This window comes from Hordeum vulgare, chromosome 4H, assembly GCF_904849725.1.
Source record: "Hordeum vulgare subsp. vulgare chromosome 4H, MorexV3_pseudomolecules_assembly, whole genome shotgun sequence".
In the NCBI taxonomy this organism is placed as follows: domain Eukaryota; kingdom Viridiplantae; phylum Streptophyta; class Magnoliopsida; order Poales; family Poaceae; genus Hordeum; species Hordeum vulgare.
Window position 1 is genome coordinate 107,763,193 of NC_058521.1, and position 18,697 is coordinate 107,781,889.

Below are 18,697 nucleotides of genomic sequence, written 5' to 3' on the forward strand. Positions count from 1 at the left end.
AACTTCTTCTTGTAACACTTGAGCACAATTTTCCTTCTCATCATTTTCACGAAAGACAATGAAAAGATGAAGCATATTAGGCAACCTCAATTCCATTTTTTTTGTAGTTTTCTTTTATAAACCAAACTAGTGAAAAACAAGAAATTAAAAGATTTAGTTGCAAGATGTAAAGATGTACCTTCAAGCACTCACCTCCCTGGCAACGACGCTAGAAAAGAGCTTCGTTGACGGGATGTGACTGCCGCTTACCTAACCTCCCCGGCAACGGTAACAGAAAAGAGCTTGATGTCTACTACACAACTTTCTTCTTGGAGACTCGTGTTGGGCATCCAAGCGGAGAGTTCTGTATGACAATAGAAAGTTTCCCTCAAGTGGATGACCTAAAGTTTATCAATCCGTGGGAGGCATAGGATGAAGATGGTCCCTCTCGAGCAACCCTGCAATCAAATAACAAAGAGTCTCTTGTGTCCCCAACACACCCAATACAATGGTAAATTGTATAGGTGCACTAGTTCGGCGAAGAGATGGTGATACAAGTGTAATACGGATGGTAGATATAGGTTTTTGTAATCTGAAAATATAAAAATAGCAAGGTAACTAATAGTAAAAAACAAGAAAAATGTTGTACAAATGCTTGGAAACAAGGCCTAGGGTCCATACTTTCACTAGTGCAAGTTCTCTCAACAATACTAACATAATTGAATCATCTATAAATCCCTCACGTGCGACAAAGAGTTCACTCCAAAGTCACAAATAGCGGAGAACAAATCAAGAAATTATTGTAGGGTACAAAACCACCTAAAAGTTATCTTTTCTGATCAATCGTATGAGCTATCCCTATAAGTGTCACGAATAGCCCTAGAGTTTGTACTAAAATAACACCTTAAGATACACATCATCCAAAACCCTAATGTGACCTAGATACTCCAATGTCACCACAAGTACCCATGGGCATGATTATACAATATGCATCACATAATTTCAGATTCATCATGTTCAATCCAACACAAAGAACTCCAAAGAGTGACCCAAAGTTTCTACTAAAAAGTCAAGACTAAAACTTGTGCCAAGCCCTATGCATAGATTCCCAAGGTCACGGAACCTGCAAGTTGATCACCAAAATATACATCAAGTGGATCAATAGAACATCCCATTGTCACCACAGATATCCCATCGCAAGACATACATAAAGTGTTCTCAAATACTTAAAGACTCAATCCGATAAGAAAACTTCAAAGGAAAACCTCAATTCAACACAAGAAGATAGAGAGGGGAAAATCCGATATGATTCATCTATATTAATAAAGCTCATGATACATCAAGATCGTGCCATCTCAAGAACACGATAGAGAGATATTGAACACATAGCTACTAGTACATACCCTCGGCCCCGAGGAGGATTACTCACACATCATCATGGTGAGAAAGAGAGATTTGTTGACGGAGAGGTGTAGCCCCGAAGAGATGGAGGCGATGGCGGCCATGGCACCACGACGGGCGGCGGCGGTGCCGACGGGAGGCGGCCCCTTGCCCCTCCTTTTTCCTTGGTCTTGGTGCTGAATTAGAGGAGCCTCTCCCCTTCTTGGCGGTAGCCAAGGGAGAGGCAAATTCGTGGCTCTTGGTGTCTTTTTCAAAATTAGGGTTTTTCTCTCCTTATATGTGCCTCTGTGGTGCTCTATGGCCCTCTGATGGATGGACCCTTGATCCAATGGCTCTCGGGCACCTATAGAACCTTCCTAGGAACTCCTCACAGCCCGAATATATCAGATATGTTAAGAGTTGGACTCAATCACGTTAACAATTCTCATGATCGCATACAAACTCCGTTTTGGATGAATTTGTAGTCCACACTCATTGCTATAAAATTACCCACACTTTCCTAGTTTTAGCTTTTTTCCATTTGACACCGTGTTCGGGTGCCAAAATGACGATCTCTGTTAACTATTTGTGGACAGATTTCACGAGAGTCGGAGTCCTCCAACAAGGCTCCTTTTGCGTTTTTTCGACAATTTCTAATTAATTCCAGCAAATCAAAGTGTGAAGCTAGAACTTGTGCAATTTTACAACCATTAATAGATTATACCAAAAACTAATATAAAGTTATAGTAAATTGATTGTAAAACATTCAAGAATGATAATATAACATTATGAGACAAGCAAAAATTATAGATACGTTGGATACGTATCAAACATATGAGAAATAACGGAATGGGGAACCACCGGAGTTGGACACCAGGTGCCCCAAAGCCATAAAGGCACGCTCACCCCCTAGATATTCCCTGATGGCTTGGGGCCACCTCGTGGCTCCGTTTGACATGATTCCAACACTGAAAAAACCTATATGTACATAAACCCTCAGAAAGGAACCTAGAACTTCCGCTCCATCACCGCATGCCTCTGTACTGAAGAAAACTCATACGAATTCCTGTTCTAACACCCTACCAAAGGGGGCTATCATCATAGGATGTTATGTTCATCATCCTCGCGGTGTCCATGACGAGGAGGGAGTAGTTCACCCTTGAGGCTGAGGGTATGTACCAGTAGCTATATGTTTGATCTCTCTCTCTATCTCTCTCTCTCTCTCTCTCTCTCTCTCTCTCTCTCTTACGTGTTCTTGACAAGTCACGATCTTGATGTATCACAGGCTTTGTTAATGTAGTTGGATCATATGGTGTTTTCCCTTGCTATCTTGATGTGATGAATTGAATCTTTTTCGTTGAGATTTTGTTATGTCAGATTGAATATTGGTTTTGAGATCACTTGATGTATTTCTTGCATGTGGATAACCGTGGAGACAATGGGGTGTTATCTTGATTCACTTGATATATGTTTTGGTACTCAACTTGTGGATTCTGAAGGTGAAACTGGGGTAATCTATGCATATGGGTTGATACGCGTTCTTGTCCTACATTCTTTGATAGAAATATTGGGGTACTCTTTGAAGTTCTTTGTGTTGGATTGAATATGATAAATTTGAAATTGTTTCATGCATGTCAATAATTAACCCACGGATACTTGAGGTGACATTGGAGTATCTAGGTGACATTAGGGTTGATTGATGTGTACCATAGGTGTTATTCTAGTACGAACTCTAGAGATGTTTGTGACATTTATAGGAATAGCTCAATGGATTGATCATAAATAATAGCTTTGAGGTGGTTCTACTACCTGCAACAATTTCATCTTATGTTCTCGGCTAGATATGAACTTTGGAGTGGTTCTTTGTCGCACGTTGAGGGATGATCCTATGATTCTATTATGTTAGCATTGTTGAGAGATTGCACTAGTAAAAGTAAACCATAGGCCTTGTTTCCAAGCATTGTAATGCCATTTATGCTCACTTTTACTACTTGTTACCTTGCTGTTTTTATATTCTCAGATTACAAAAACCTATATATGTTATTCATACTACGCTTGTATCACCATCTCTTCGCCAAAATAGTGCACCTATACAATTTGACATTGTGTTGGATGTGTTGGGGCATAAGAGATTTCTTGTATTTGATTGTAGGGTTGTTTGAGAGAGACCATGTTCATTTTACACTTCCCACAGATTGATAAACCTTAGGTCATCCACTTGATGGAAATTTGTTGTTGTCCTACAAAACTCTGCACTTGGAGGCCCAACAATGCCTACAAGAACAAAGTTGCATAGTAGATATCACTCCTCATCCTTATTTTTTGAAGGCTTACGAGGAAATGGCATAGGTTTTTTAACCCATAGCTCTCTTCCTGTACCATCTTTTCTAGCAATACAACCCTTCTTATCATAACGTTTATTCTTAGGAGGTGGGTAATCAAGATCAACAACATGTTCTATTTCTACATCATTATCACATTCTTTATCATTGTCCAGTTGAGCATCAACATGAACATCAACTTTATCATTATCACTAGGTGGATGTTCACTACTAGATTGTGTCTCAACATCAGAAATAGAAACAAAATTATGATTATCGGCAGGTTTTTCTATCATCGATTCTCTAGAAGCATGAAAAGTCCTATCATCTTTCTTTTTCTTTTTAGATGAACTAGGTGCATCAGTATCAATGTTCTAAGAATCCTGCTCAATCCCTTTACGATGTGCTTCAGGATAGAGAGGTTCCAGAGTCATTTTACCCTCTCTAGTCATAACTCTAACAACATGATCATTCAACTTATTATTCATTATAGTAAGCAAATCATTTTTGACTTAGCAACTTATTCTAGCTAAGGATGAACCAGGATGAATGTTTACCCAAGCCTTTAACATCATTAGCAATTCCAAGCATCAAGTCGCTCAAATGATCAATCATCATCACATTTCATTTTAATTGATCTTCAACATACATATTGAAATGTTCTTGCTTAACAATGTAATATCCAATTCATACATGCAGTGAGTAGTAGTTTTTTTATAAGGTATATCACCCTCATCAAATCTATGAAGTGAATTTACCTCTATTACTTGTGTAGGAATATCGAGTCCATGTATTTCTTAAACACGTGGTAAATTCTTGACTTCTTCAGATTTGATACCCTTTTCTTTTATAGATTTCCTAGCTTCTTGGATATCTTCTAGACTAAGGAATCTAATACCTCTCTTTTGAATTGGTTCCAGTGGTGGTTCGGGAAGTGTCCAGTCATTAGCATTATTTAAAATAGTATTCAATAGTTCTTCAATGTGTCCTACATTTTGTTCCTTTAAAACACAACCATCACAACTATCTAGGTAGACCCTAGAAGCATTGGTTAGTCCATTATAAAATATATCAAGTATTTCATTTTAATTAAGAGGATGATCAAGCAAAGCTTTAAGTTCCTAGAGAAGCCTTCCCCAAGATTGAGGGAGAGTCTCGTCTTCAATTTGCACCAATTTAAATATTTCCTATAAAGCAGCTTATTTCTTATGAGCAGGAACATATTTTTCAAAGAAGTAATATATCATATCCTAGGGACTACACACACAACTAGGAGAAAGATTATGGAACCACTTCTTAGCATCACCCTTTATTGAGAAAGGAAACAAGATTAAGCATATAAGAGTAACTATTTTTCCTCATATGAGCGAATAGCGTGGCAGTATCATTTAGCCTGGTAAGGTGTGCCACAAGAGTATCGGTTTTGTAACCATGAAAAGGATCATATTCTACCAGGGTAAACTCAGGCTCAACAGAGAATCCATAATTTTTATCAGTAACACATATAGGAGAAGTAGCAACCCTAGGATCATGTTTCATTTTTTCCATCATAGATTTTTCTTTCAGCTTACTCGGTAGTTTCTTAAGAGAATCTCTATCGTTACAAGCAAGACAGTCCCTGGCTATGTCCCCATCCATAACATAACCATCAGGAATCTCAGGCATATCAAATCCATAGTAGGAGAGCTAGGCATAATAGGTGAATCATAATTTTCATCAATTTCAACATTATCAAGTTCTATAAATTTAGCAATATGAGCATCAAGTAATTCACCTGTGGCATAATTTTGATTTCATCTAGCATAGTAGTAGCATCATCATGAGTTCCATCAAATAAAGAAGTAGTATTATCAGTTACTTGTGACATATAAGAGTGAATAGCATGTGGTGGTGTCGCAAGCGTACATAAAACAGAAGGTGAATCAAGTGTTGGGTTAGATGGCAGTTGATACTTGTGATTTGTGTTGCATTTTCTTGAAGAGAGACGGGTAATTGCAGCACAATACGGGTAAGTATTTCCATAAGTTAAGAAACCAAGGTTTATCGAACCAACAGGAATATCAATCCTCAACTGTCTTTGGTGGCTGAACACAACAGAGCAAATAACTTGCACCCAACGCGGGCAAGAGGGTTGTCAATCCGTTTGATCTCATTATTTGCAAGGGAATGAGGTGTGCAGAGAATTGTAGAGAATTTTAACTTGCAAAATAAAATAGAAGTCAAATAAGAACAACAAGGTAATTATAAGTTTTCTAGAATAGACCCGGGGCCATGGTGTTCTCTAGTGGTATCTCTCGTGAAAGCAACATATGGTGGGTAAACAAATTATTGTTGGCAAATTGACAGAAAAGCAGATAGTATGCAATTTTCATGACAATAATCATGTGTGTATAGGTATCATGTCCATAAGAAAATAGGCCAACTCCTACCTGCACCTACTACTACTACTCCACTTCAAGAGCACTTCTATGCTTGCCTCTATACGTATTAAGTTCATGACAAGCGCAGTAATGCTTGGAGAAGGATGACCTGATGTAGACAAAGTAAACTCAACCAATATGAATAAACCCCATTGTTTTATCCTTAGTGGAAATAAAACAAACATGTTACTTGTCCCCGTCTGTCACTGGGATATAGAAACTCGTCAGGTTGAACCCACTACAACGCACCCCTCTCAATGAAATAATACCAAACTACTTGTCCAAAGTAATTCAATAGATCAGAGAGAGTTACGAATCTATGATGATAATGCAAGTAAGAATCATAAAACTCAAATAAGACTCAAACAGTTTCATGAATAATCTGAAATTAAACACACAATTCATCGGATCCCAACAAACACACCATGCAAAAGAATTACATCAAATAGATCAAAGCAAAGATGTGATGATAATTGTATTGAAGATCATGAGAGAGAGAGAGAGAGATATATAGGTACTAACTACGGACCCATAGGTATGAGGTGAACTACTCACACATCATCATGAGGGCAACAAGGTTCATGAAGAGGCCCTCCGTGATCGACCCCCCTCTGGCAAGGTGCCGGAATGGAGCTACAGATGGGATCGCCATGGAACAGAGACTACTGGCGGTCAAAAAAGTGTTTCTCTATAATATTTATGGTTTTTGGAATATATGTGAATTTATATACCACACAACAGAGTAGTGGGGCCACCATGGAGGGACAAGCCATCAAGGAGCGCCTACCGCTCTTGGTTGCGCCATGTTGGCTTGTGCCTCTCTCGTGTGGCTTCACGCCTTCTCCCGAAGCTTCCACGTCTTCTTTTGGTCCAAAAACTCATAATTGTTTTGGGGGAAATTGAACTTCGTTGGGTACAGTGAACCTGAAAAACAAAAAACCCACAGAAAACGGCAACTGGCACTAGGTAGTGGGTCAATAGATTAGTGCTAAAAAATAATATAAATTGGTGAATTATGACCCAAAAAGTATCCTACGATGATAATATATCAACGTGGAACAATCAAAAATTATAGATGAGTTGGAGACGCATCAACCATTCCCAAGCTTAATTCGTGCTCGTCCTTGAGTAGGTAAATGATAAAAACATAATTTTTGATGTGACATGCAACCCAATATGTAATCTTTTGCATGTATGCTCATTAAGAAACGATGAATTAACACACATCAATATTGTAATATTCATAAGCACAAGTAATCAAATCATCAATCTTTGAAAGTATACGATGCTAAAAGAATGTTTACCCCATTCATCTTATCATGTTATCAAGGCATGGCTCCATCTTCACCACATTAATACAAATGTCAAGCACCACGGTGTCCAAGTCAGGCAATTGGGTCGTAGCTTTTTCAATGTGAATCAACCATTTACTGTTCAGGCAATACATGAGCGTGAACCATGTACATAGCATAAGGGTGGTACACAATATGGTGGTAGATATCAAATAGGTAAAAAGTGGAGAAGATAGTCTCACATCAACTAGGCGTACCAACAGGTTATGGAGATGCCCATCGGTAGATGTCAATGCAAGGAGTAGGTATTGCCATGCAAATGATGCACTAGATTTATAAGTGTATGAAAGCTCAACTGAAGCTAAGTGGGGTGTGCATCCAACTTGCTTGCTCATGAAGACCTCTGTAGGATCGAAAGTATGTCTAGAGGGGGGCGATTAGACTACTTGACAAGATAAAAACTTAGCCGTTTCCCAATATTTAGTGTGGGGCAGTTTTAGCAACTATGAGTAGTCAAGTACACCCTACAAATGCATATCTAAGAGTATTGCAATGGAAAGTAAAACATGCAAGTGTAAATAGAGGGTAAGGTAGGGAGATCAAACGCAAAGATTAACACAACAATTTTTGGCATGGTTCTGATAGGTGGCGCTATCATACGTCCATGTTAGTGGAAACTGCAACACATGAAGGGTAACGGTTGTGAGAGAGTCCACCGAGGGCTCCACCCACAAGGGGTCCACGAAGAAGCGGCCTTGTCTATTCCACCACGGCTTCCATCCACATAGGACTAGCCTCACTCACGGTAGATCTTCACAAAGCAGGTGACCTACTTGCCCATACAAACATCTTAGTTCAACTGCACAACACGAAGTAGGAGGCTCCCAAGCGACACCTAACCAATCTAGGAAGCACCACCCTCCAAAAGGTAATAGATGTGGTAGAACGATGAACTCCTTGCTCTTGTGCTTCTAAAGATAGTCTCCTCAGCACTCAATCACTCCCTCTCAGATTTGGCAGGGGTAGGAGAGATTGATCATGTGGAAAGCAACTTGGGGAGGCTAGAAATCAAGGTTCAAATGGTAGGAATGGAATCTTTTAATCTCAACACATGAGTGGGTGGCTCTCTTTCAGAAAAATGGATGTGGCAAGTCGAAGTGTGTTCTGAGTGATTCCTCTATGAATGAGAGGTAGGTGGAGGGGTATATATAGGCAACCCCCAAAATCCAACCATTACACCATACTTGACCAACTCGGTGACACCGAAGTTACAAACTCGGTGGTATCGACTTGCTCAAAAGGTAGCAACTTTTGAATCCCTGTGGAACTGATATATGAATCTCGGTGGTTCCGATACAATGAACTAGTTTGGATTCCCAAACTCGATGAGACCAACTTCAAACTCGAAATTTCTGGTACTTGAAATTAGCTTAACCAAAAGTTGGTCACCAAATCTTGGTGGCATCGATAGGAATGTTGGTTGTACCGAGATGGTGGGTTGGCATAGGATCTATCTAAGTGTAAAATTGGTATAGCCGAGTGAGAAATGTTGGTGGCACCAATTTTCCATATTTGGCTTGGGACAGATATATTTTGTGGGAAAGTGGCTGACAATTTTTTGGTGGGTATCCCTAAGCACTTGAGCAAGCGATTCATCATACTACCTCATCCCCTTTTAATAGTATTGGTTTTCCTATGGACTCAAATGTGATTTCTCACAAAGTGTAAAATTAAGAGTCTTCTTTCTTGAAGCTTTAGCCAATCCTATTCCTTCCTTCATCAAAGGGGCATCTCCACACAATCCTATAGCCAAAACATCTTTGAACTTTTCTGAAATGTACTTGGATAAATTCATTAGTCCAATGATGCATATGTTGTGATTAAATACCAAAACCACCTTAGGGAGAAATTGTGCTTTCAATCTCCCTCTTTTTGGTAATTGATGACAACATATAGATCAAAACTTCAACAAAAGATATAATCAATGATTAGCATCGACGCTTTGAGAGGTATGTGAAAATCAAGAGCTCCCCCTAAATTTGTGCATTATTTTAAATTTGCGTGTGAATGCAAATGCACAATCGATTAGGATCATGGGTTATTCTTCCATGTCACATACAACTTGGTGGTGCTCATCAAATATAAGAATGAATAGCAATGCACATAGCACCAAAAAAAGTGAATGATCATGATGTAGATAGCTCAAAAGTAATAATGTGGTAGTATCGAACAATCAAAGCGTATGATCAAACACACATCTAAATAGATAAAGTCATCCAGAAGACCAAATAAAGTTTTGAAAACCAAACGAGAGCAAATAAAGTCAAAAGCTCTCCCTCTCTCGATGCCATATTGATATATACACTTCTCCCCCTTTGGCAACAAGTACCAAAAAGTTCGAAGGTCTAATCTAAGTGTCTCTCTGGCATGATCTCCGCCGGTAGTAGATGTTGGAGTAGACAGGAGAGCATCGATGAAGGTTTTGGCTGATATCGCTGGAGCAGGAGCTGGAGGTGGTGCAGCAGGAGCTAAACCTTGAGCTGATGAAAATAGTCTATCTTGTGGTACTGGCACAGGTACTGAAATGGTATAGGTCGAGAACCGTGCGGTAGTACGAAGAGGTTAATCATCATCATCATCATCATCATCATCATCATCTGAGCGTGGAATCTTCACTGAGTTAACTTCATGTTGAAGTTGCTCAACAGTGGTGGTCAACCCCATTACCTTCACATCCAGGTCATGGAATTTTGTTTCCACGATCCTCTCTAGGCTCTTCTGGTCTAGCAAGATCTCATAAATATTCTTCTCCATCCCTCCATGGTGCTGACCAAGAATGACAAATGTTAATCTCTGGTTTCTTAGGAGGTCTCTAAAGGGTAAGTGTCATCCCTTGCCTTGTAGACTCTGGAGCCCTCATGTCAGAAGGTTTAGCATACTCCTCCCTGACGGTTCTCTTGACAGCAGGCTCCTCTTTCTGGTTCTGGGGAGCAGACTCTATAGGAACAAAATCTGAATCTTCTTCATCAGAATTCAGCTTCCTCCTGGTCCTTGTGGCAGCCTTGGCCAAGCTATGGGAGATGGGGGTGCCTGGATCGGAAGGGGTCCTCTCCGGACTAGTGCCTAAATCAGACTCAGCATGGGGCTCACTACAAATGTTCTGACTGTCATCGAAACCTGACATCTTGCAAACCAAGCACACAAGCTGACACACAGACTGGCTGGCCCTGTGAAAAGATATAGAAGAGCTTGAAAAGATAAGCATCACAAAATTGTAGAATTTTTCAAATTTTGAACTTAGAAACTTTGGATATGATCTACTGCAAAATGTATTTCCGTTGCATCGGGTTGAATTTACAGGAGTCACTGAGACTGACCACTTGCATTAAGAAAGACTTGGGCAGCCTTTTCGGTGTAACCAATAAGAACTACTCGGTCTCACCGAAGCGGTTCTCGTTAACCCTAAAAGCTAAATTGGTGGAACCGATTTTATCAACTCGGTATCAATGAGGTGCATGTAGCGGGAGATCAGATCCAAAATTTCTTCGTATTCTATTCAATGGAATTTTCTAGTGGCGAAGAAGAGTTTCACACTGTGGGTTGTATATGGAAGTGACGTAATGCGCATGAATTAGATAAAGGAGCACATAAGGGGTCGGATTGATACCCTAGCTCGATGATGAATCCGCTAGGCGATGATGACGGCGAAGATTCCATTGGCAATGGTGAATCCCAATGGCGAACGCGAACGGGGATGAAAGGGCGAGGACCAAGGGATCCTGGTGTGGCAGTTTGGGGTTGGGACATTGATGTTTGAAGATAGAAATTCAAAGCGTCGGCTCCTCGGGTATAAATACCCCTCAGTGTGGGTGTCACCGATACTAAAATGCTGGCGCCACCGAGTTCCACTCTTGTCTATTCACAGGGAAACTCGGTGAAGCCGAGATTATGGTATCAGTGGTACCAAGATGAAAACCTAGATCAGCTTTGAGAATCAATGGAACCGAGAATTTTGGGTTGGTTACACAAGGATTCACGAAGAGATTTTGGAAGGCAGCCCTTATCGACATGGAACTCCGAGTGCTCCTCACACACAGGGATTGAGAAGTGCTTGTTCAAGTTTTGGGATGTAGCATGAATAGAACTTGAGACGAGAAAGCATAGATAGCTAGAGAAGGGTCCTAGGCATTCTTGTCTATCCAATTGGCAAAACATAAATCAACAGCCAAATAGGAACAATTGGATATCCTCGAATGATAAAAGATATGCAGACCAACATGCTCACACAATAAGATGTCAAATGAAATCGTGATGAACATGCATAAACATCCTATCATATATCAAGCACTTTGGCGATGACGAAGTCATCTATATATGAGTATATTGACTTAGGAGTCAAGTAAGGATACTTGATCGTAGGTCGTACTCATCGATTAAGCACAAGCGGGGTTACCACTTTTACATAATGCATTAATGTGTTCACATCATTTAGAAGACGCTTGCGCTCAAGTCTTAGAGTAAAGCTCCCCCTAGATGTGACATTCCCCGTAAGAGGGATCAACTAACCTTGGGTTTTATCGTAGAAGACTTCAAGTAGGTGAACGATACGTCCATTTTGCATCATGCTTTTATGTTGATATTTATCGCTTCTTGGGTTGTTATTTCACTTCACGGTACAATACTTATGCCTTTTCTCTCTTATTTTGCAAGGTTTACTTGAAGAGGGAAAATTGCCGCCGCCTGGAATTCTAGCCTGAAATTGGAGCAAGTTTGAGATACTTATTCTGTGCAACTCCAAACGCCGTAAAAAAACTGGGCCGAAGAAGTGCCAGAGGGGCGCCAGCAGGTGGCCACAAGCCTGCTAGGCACGGCCACCCCCTGGCCGCGCCTAGGGGGCTTGTGGACACCCAGCTGGCCCTCTGGCCCCCCTCTTCTGCTATATGAAGGGTTTCGTCCGGAAAAAAAATCAAGAGGAGGCTTTTTCGAAGATTCGCCGCCGCCACGAGGCGGAACTTGAGCAGAACCAATCTAGAGCTCCGGCAGGACGATCCTGCCGGGGAAACTTCCCTCCCGGAGGGGGAAATCGTCGCCATCGTCAGCACCAACACTCCTCTTATAAGAGGGGACTCATCACCATCAACATCTTCATCAGCACCATCTCATCTCCAAACCCTAGTTCATCACTTGTAACCAATCTCCATCTTGCGACTCCGATTGGTACTTGTAAGGTTGCTAGTAGTGTTAATTACTCTTTGTAGTTGATGCTAGTTGGATTATTTGGTGGAAGAGTTTATGTTCAGATCCTTGATGCTACTCATTACCTCTCTGGTCATGAATATGATTATGCTTAGTGAGTAGTTACTTTTTGTCGGGACCCCGATCCTAAGCCATAGGAATCCAGCATGTAGCACATCACATCTCTTTGAGGTCTCAAGCATGGTTATCCCCACGGCTGCAGCCTTACCTTAGCCGAGACCGTTTGCGCCTTTTGACTCGCGTATGCAATTGTGTCGCTAGCATTCCAATGTCAAAGAACCCGGATCGACATGTCTAGTCATAAACTTAAGTGGCAGTTCCGTACAGGGACAGGCATACATGACCCAGCAAAGCAGGTGTCGATCAACAGCGAGTGTCGACGAGTCGTAGCAAGCTATAAGGACTCCATTACACTGCGTGACATTTCCCCAAAGGGACATACACAACAGCTAAGAAGGACACTTGTCGGTCAACCAATGTGTCTGGAGCAGTAGCGAACTACCGTGGCTCGGTGGAAACACAAAGGGGCATTTCCCTATAAGGAGTGCTACTAAGGCATACGACTAGCTGTTCGAACCCCATACATATAAAGTACAACACACGTACGCATGGCATACCGATATGCATAGATACATCGATGGCATCACAACATAACCATAAACATACAAACTTTATTTAGAAGGCTCGGAAGAACCTCACACATAATATTATACAGATAGGGGTCTCACGACACATCATCACAAGTCATTCAAACAAGTCTTACAAGCCAGCGGAAGATTAAAGCTGTGTGAGTACAAACATATGGAAAGGTAAAGGCACATGGCCTAACTATCTACAGACCCAACCTAGGGCCAGATCGTAGCTGGGACACCAGCTACTCGTTGTCGTCAACGTCTAGATAAAACCCTCCATTAGGGTCATTAACAACCTCTGCAACAGTTTATTAAGAAAACGTGAGTACAAAAATACTCAGCAAGACTTTAGGATAATCTATCTACTCATGCAATGTATCAACAAGGAGTTGTGGGGTTTCATGCAGAAAGCCAGCATTTGACTCTTGGCTAGATAAACTTGCATTTTCAAATAGCTTTGACAACTTTGTTTTCTTGCACACGAGTCCACTAACACCACAACAATACACCATCATGGAATGATTCCGTCTCCCTACGAAAATGCCATCCACGACACTCACACTTATCTTGACATTTTTATGAGTAGCCATTATAGTTGTCTATGAACAACATATGTTTCCAAGTAGTCCATATCCGCGGACGCGACTATTCGAATAGTTCATAACCCTGCAGGGGTGTACTTCTTCACACACGCTCTCGCCACTTATCGCCATGTGCACATCATGCACCTCGGCAACCTTCAAGCGGAAGCCCAGCGAGGGAGTCGGCCACGACCGTTAACCACTCTAATACCTAGTCCAGGTTTATCGCCTATCTGAGGGTAACCCGCATGGAAGTCCGGCCGAGGTTTCCGCCACGGCTCCAAATGATGTGCACAGGGTTCCCAAGCCCACCATCCGGGTTCCACTTGGTACACCGTGCCACTGCCTACAGCATCATAGCCCACCTCTAAGGTCAGCGCTACGCACGGCCTCCAGCATGACTATAAACACCAGAAACTACTTGCAACTCCTGGACCAAGTACTAAGCGATTAATAAGTCGAGCAGGGTCATATTTAATGGCCCAGCATGTGGTAGTAGCTTGTCTTGGATTACATACACGGAACTCAGTTCCTAAGGACGGTTCCAATGAAACAACCCGCCATGTACTCCTACATAGCCTTTCACCGGTACCTTTACCAAATCAGGTTCAATACACAACATTTATTAACTGAACATATTCTCACGATCCTGTTCATCATCTAGATGACAAACCATACACAACTCTAAGCATAGCATGCATAGCAGGATAAGGCACATCAGAGTTCAAGCATCTACCATGTATGCTAGGTTGCAAGGTACAACTATTTACTGTGACAAGGACAGGTCACGCAAAGGAAGTGGGTTCAACTAACGTGGTAAAAGCACTGAAAACATTTTGACCTAATGCAATAAGTAAGAGTAGGAGCGAGAACATGGGATTTATCGGGATGATCAAAATGGTTGCTTGCCTTGTTGCTCATCAGAGGGGTGATATCCGTCACTCGGATATTCAGTCGAATCCGGAGGGGCGGGGCCTACCGGAATAACAACAACAATCAATAACACTCATATGCAACAATATGATGCATGAGCATGTCATGAAAAGTAATGTAGCATGAGCTAATGTGATTGCCAAATCTTTGGTTTGGCATTGGTTTGAATTCAAATTCAAATTCCAATTGAAATGATTTATTTATTAACTTCCTTTAATTGATTGGACTTGATGTTGTTTTATAACTTTGTTTTTCATGCATGAAAGTAGCACCATTGTGTTCATTGAATTTTTCTGATCAATTTAGATATATTATTTCTCTGATTTGGAGTTATATTCAATTTTCTATGAATTTCCAAAGTTTTGAACCTATTCTGAATTATTATTAAAGAGAAAAAGGTTTTATTGCATCAGCATGACATGAGCAGGTCAATCTGGTCGTTGAAAGTCAAACCTGACAAGTGGGACCCACTGGTCAGTGACTCTGGCCAGTTTTTAGTTAAGTTTTAATTTAATTAGCTAATTAGCTGGGTAGGACCCACCTGTCAGTGTTTGATTAAGGTTTTAATATAACTTTATTTTTATTTGACTAATCCTAATTAGCCTGGGGGGCTGGCCCCACTTGCCAGTGACTCACGGGAATAAGATCCACCGGCGGTGAGGTGGATCTCACCGGCGATGAGCCTCCGGCGACCACAAAGATGGCGGAGGGCTTCAGGTTTCCTACTCTGGTGACCAAACGAGCGGCGGAAGGCACCAAACGATCGGCCACTCTGTCGCGGTTCCATTTTTGCAGGTTACAGATGCTGAAATGGCCGGAGTTAACGCCGGCATTGAGCTCGGCGGCTGCCGGAGCTCGGGCTAGGTGGGGGTCATCGAAACAGAGGCCAAAACGCGCGGGGCTTAGCTCCTATATCATCTACTCGTCGAGCTGAAGCTAATGGTAGCTTCAGATCGACCGGCCGATCACCCGAGGGTCACCGGCGAGGAGCTACCGCGGCGGTCCTCATCGGGCTCCGGTGAAATCAGGCGCTAGAGGAAGCAATCGAAGGGGAAAATGAGGGGGAAAGGACCCTAGGCTCACTGGGAGTGCAGCGGCGTCGAAAACGGGCTCGGGGATGGCCTGAGGAGGGAGAACGGCGGCGATGAGCGTCGGTGATCCAAGGTAGAAGACGACGGGGATCCGGCGATGTAGGGCTCGGGGGTTTGCGTGGCTCGATGAGAAGCTTCACGGGGTCGAGGCGGACCTTCTGTGCAGCTCAGACAAGAGGAACAGGGGCTGGAGCGACGGCCAGCTCGGGCTCGAGCTCGGCTCTAATGGCGGCCGAGAGGGGAGAGTCACAGGGGCGAGTGAGGGGGGTAGAGGATGGGAACGGATCCGGGGAGGCTTATCCTCCCCCTCCAGCTCATCAAGGCGAGCCAGGCACGCACACATGTGTGTGGGTGCGCCGGGGAACGTGGCGGCCACCTCCTGCTCCGACTGGCGAAGGTGGAAGACGACAGAAGGGGGAAGATGGGCTTGGGCCAAGGTAAGCGTTAGATAGGGTTTTTTCCATTTTCTTGCTTTCCAGTTTCTGTTTATTCTTCTTACATTTGTTTCCATTTTAATTTTGACTCAGAACTAAATCAAAAATAGTTTCAAAAATACTAGAGTGTTTGTTGGAATATTTCCAAACACACATAAAGTTTTCAACATTTTTGGAAACTTTGAATTATTTGAAATCAAATATATAACTGATTGCAGTGATTTTCAAATTCTAAAATAAAATGCCAAAAGCATTTTGAAAATATGTTTCACCCCTTATATCTTGTTTTCAACATTTATCAGAAAAGATGAACTTTTCTAATGGCCATTTTGGGTTCATTGATTTAGCACTAGTTGAAAAAAAATTTGAATAAGGAGTGCCTAGGGTTTTGATTTGATTTCACCACTTCCTTTGAGTTCATTTCCATTTCTTGAATGCAAAGAAAGAAAACATGAGCACAACTTGCTAAACTCTAATAGGGATCAGGGATGTGACAACTCACCCCCACTCATAAGAATCTCGTCCCGAGATTTAGAAGTCGTTGGAAAAAGCGCAGGATACTCAAGTCGAAGACGATCCTCTCTTTCCCATGTTGCCTCTTTTTCAGAATGTTTTGACCATTGAACTTTAAGAAACTTGAGGTTTCGACGTCGAGTGGTACGCTCAGCTTGATCAAGAATACGCACAGGGTATTCTCGGTATGAAAGGTTATCTTGGAGATCAAGCGTTTCGTGGTCCACTTCACAGATAGGATCCAAAAAGCAACTCCTGAGTTGCGAGACATGGAATACATCATGAACCTTGGAAAGATGCGGAGGAAGTTCCAATTGGTAGGCAACTTCTCCTCGTTTGCCAAGAATGCGAAAAGGACCGATATAACGAGGAGCCAACTTGCCCTTGATACCAAAACGATGGGTACCCTTCAAAGGTGTAACCCGAAGGTAAGCCTTCTCGTCAACTTCATAGGTCACAGCCTTATGATGACGATCATATTGGCTCTTTTGACGAGACTGTGCTGTTTTCAAATTTTCACGAATAATGCGAACTTGCTCTTCTGCATCCTGGATCATATCCAGACCAAAGAGTTGCCTCTCTCCTGTTTCTGACCAATTAAGAGGTGTTCGACATCTTCGTCCATAGAGAACTTCAAAAGGAGCTTTGCCCAAGCTTGATTGGTAACTATTGTTATAAGCAAATTCGGCGAATGGAAGGCACTTCTCCCAATTCATACCAAATGATATAACACAAGATCGGAGCATATCTTCTAGGATTTTATTCACTCTTTCTACTTGACCACTTGATTGAGGATGGAAAGCAGTGCTAAAAGATAAGTGAGTCCCCATGGCATTCTGAAAACTCTCCCAGAAGCGAGAAGTAAAGATACTTCCACGGTCTGAGTTAATCTCCAGAGGAACACCATGAAGAGACACTATTCGAGAGATATATAACTCTGCTAGTTGGCTAGCTATTATACTCTCACGAACTGGAAGAAAATGAGCTACTTTGGAAAGACGGTCAATGACCACAAAGATAGCATTATTTCCTTTCTTGGTCTTGGGAAATCCAGTGATGAAATCTATACTGACTTTATCCCATTTCCATTTAGGAATAGCTAAAGGTTGAAGGGTGCCAGCAGGCCTTTGATGTTGTGCCTTAACTCGACGACAAACGTCGCAGTTAGCAACGAACTCGGCAATTTCTCTTTTCATCCTAGTCCACCAAAACCTCTGGCGTAGGTCCTGATACATCTTAGTACTACCAGGATGAATGGTGAGAGGAGAATCATGAGCCTCCTTAAGGATTAACTGTCTTAGATGTGGATTCTTAGGAACCACTAGACGATTCTGGAAGAACACAACATCTTGATCATTCATGGAGAATTCCTTAACGTTTCCGCTAATAATATTCTCCTTGATCCGTGATATACCCTTATCACGCTTCTGGCCGACTATGATTTGATCCTTAAGAGTAGGCTTCGCCACCAGGTTAGAAAGGAATCCTTGAGGAACAATGTGAAGATTTAACTTCCGAAAGTCCTCATAGAGATGTGGTTGGCCTCGTTGTAGCATCAGGTTGTTACAATAAGATTTACGACTTGGTGCATCAGCCATAACATTTGCCTTCCCCGTGGTGTAAGTTATCCCTAAGTCGTAATCTGTGATCAACTCAACCGACCGTCTTTGCCTGAGGTTCAAATCTGGCTGGGTGAAGATATATTTCAGACTTTGGTGATCAGTGAATATTTCACAACGATTACCAAGAAGGTAATGTTGCCAGGTTTTAAGTGCATGGACTACAGCTGCAAGCTCAAGATCATGTATGGGATAATTATCCTCATGTGGACGCAACTATCGAGATGCGTATGCAATCACATGATG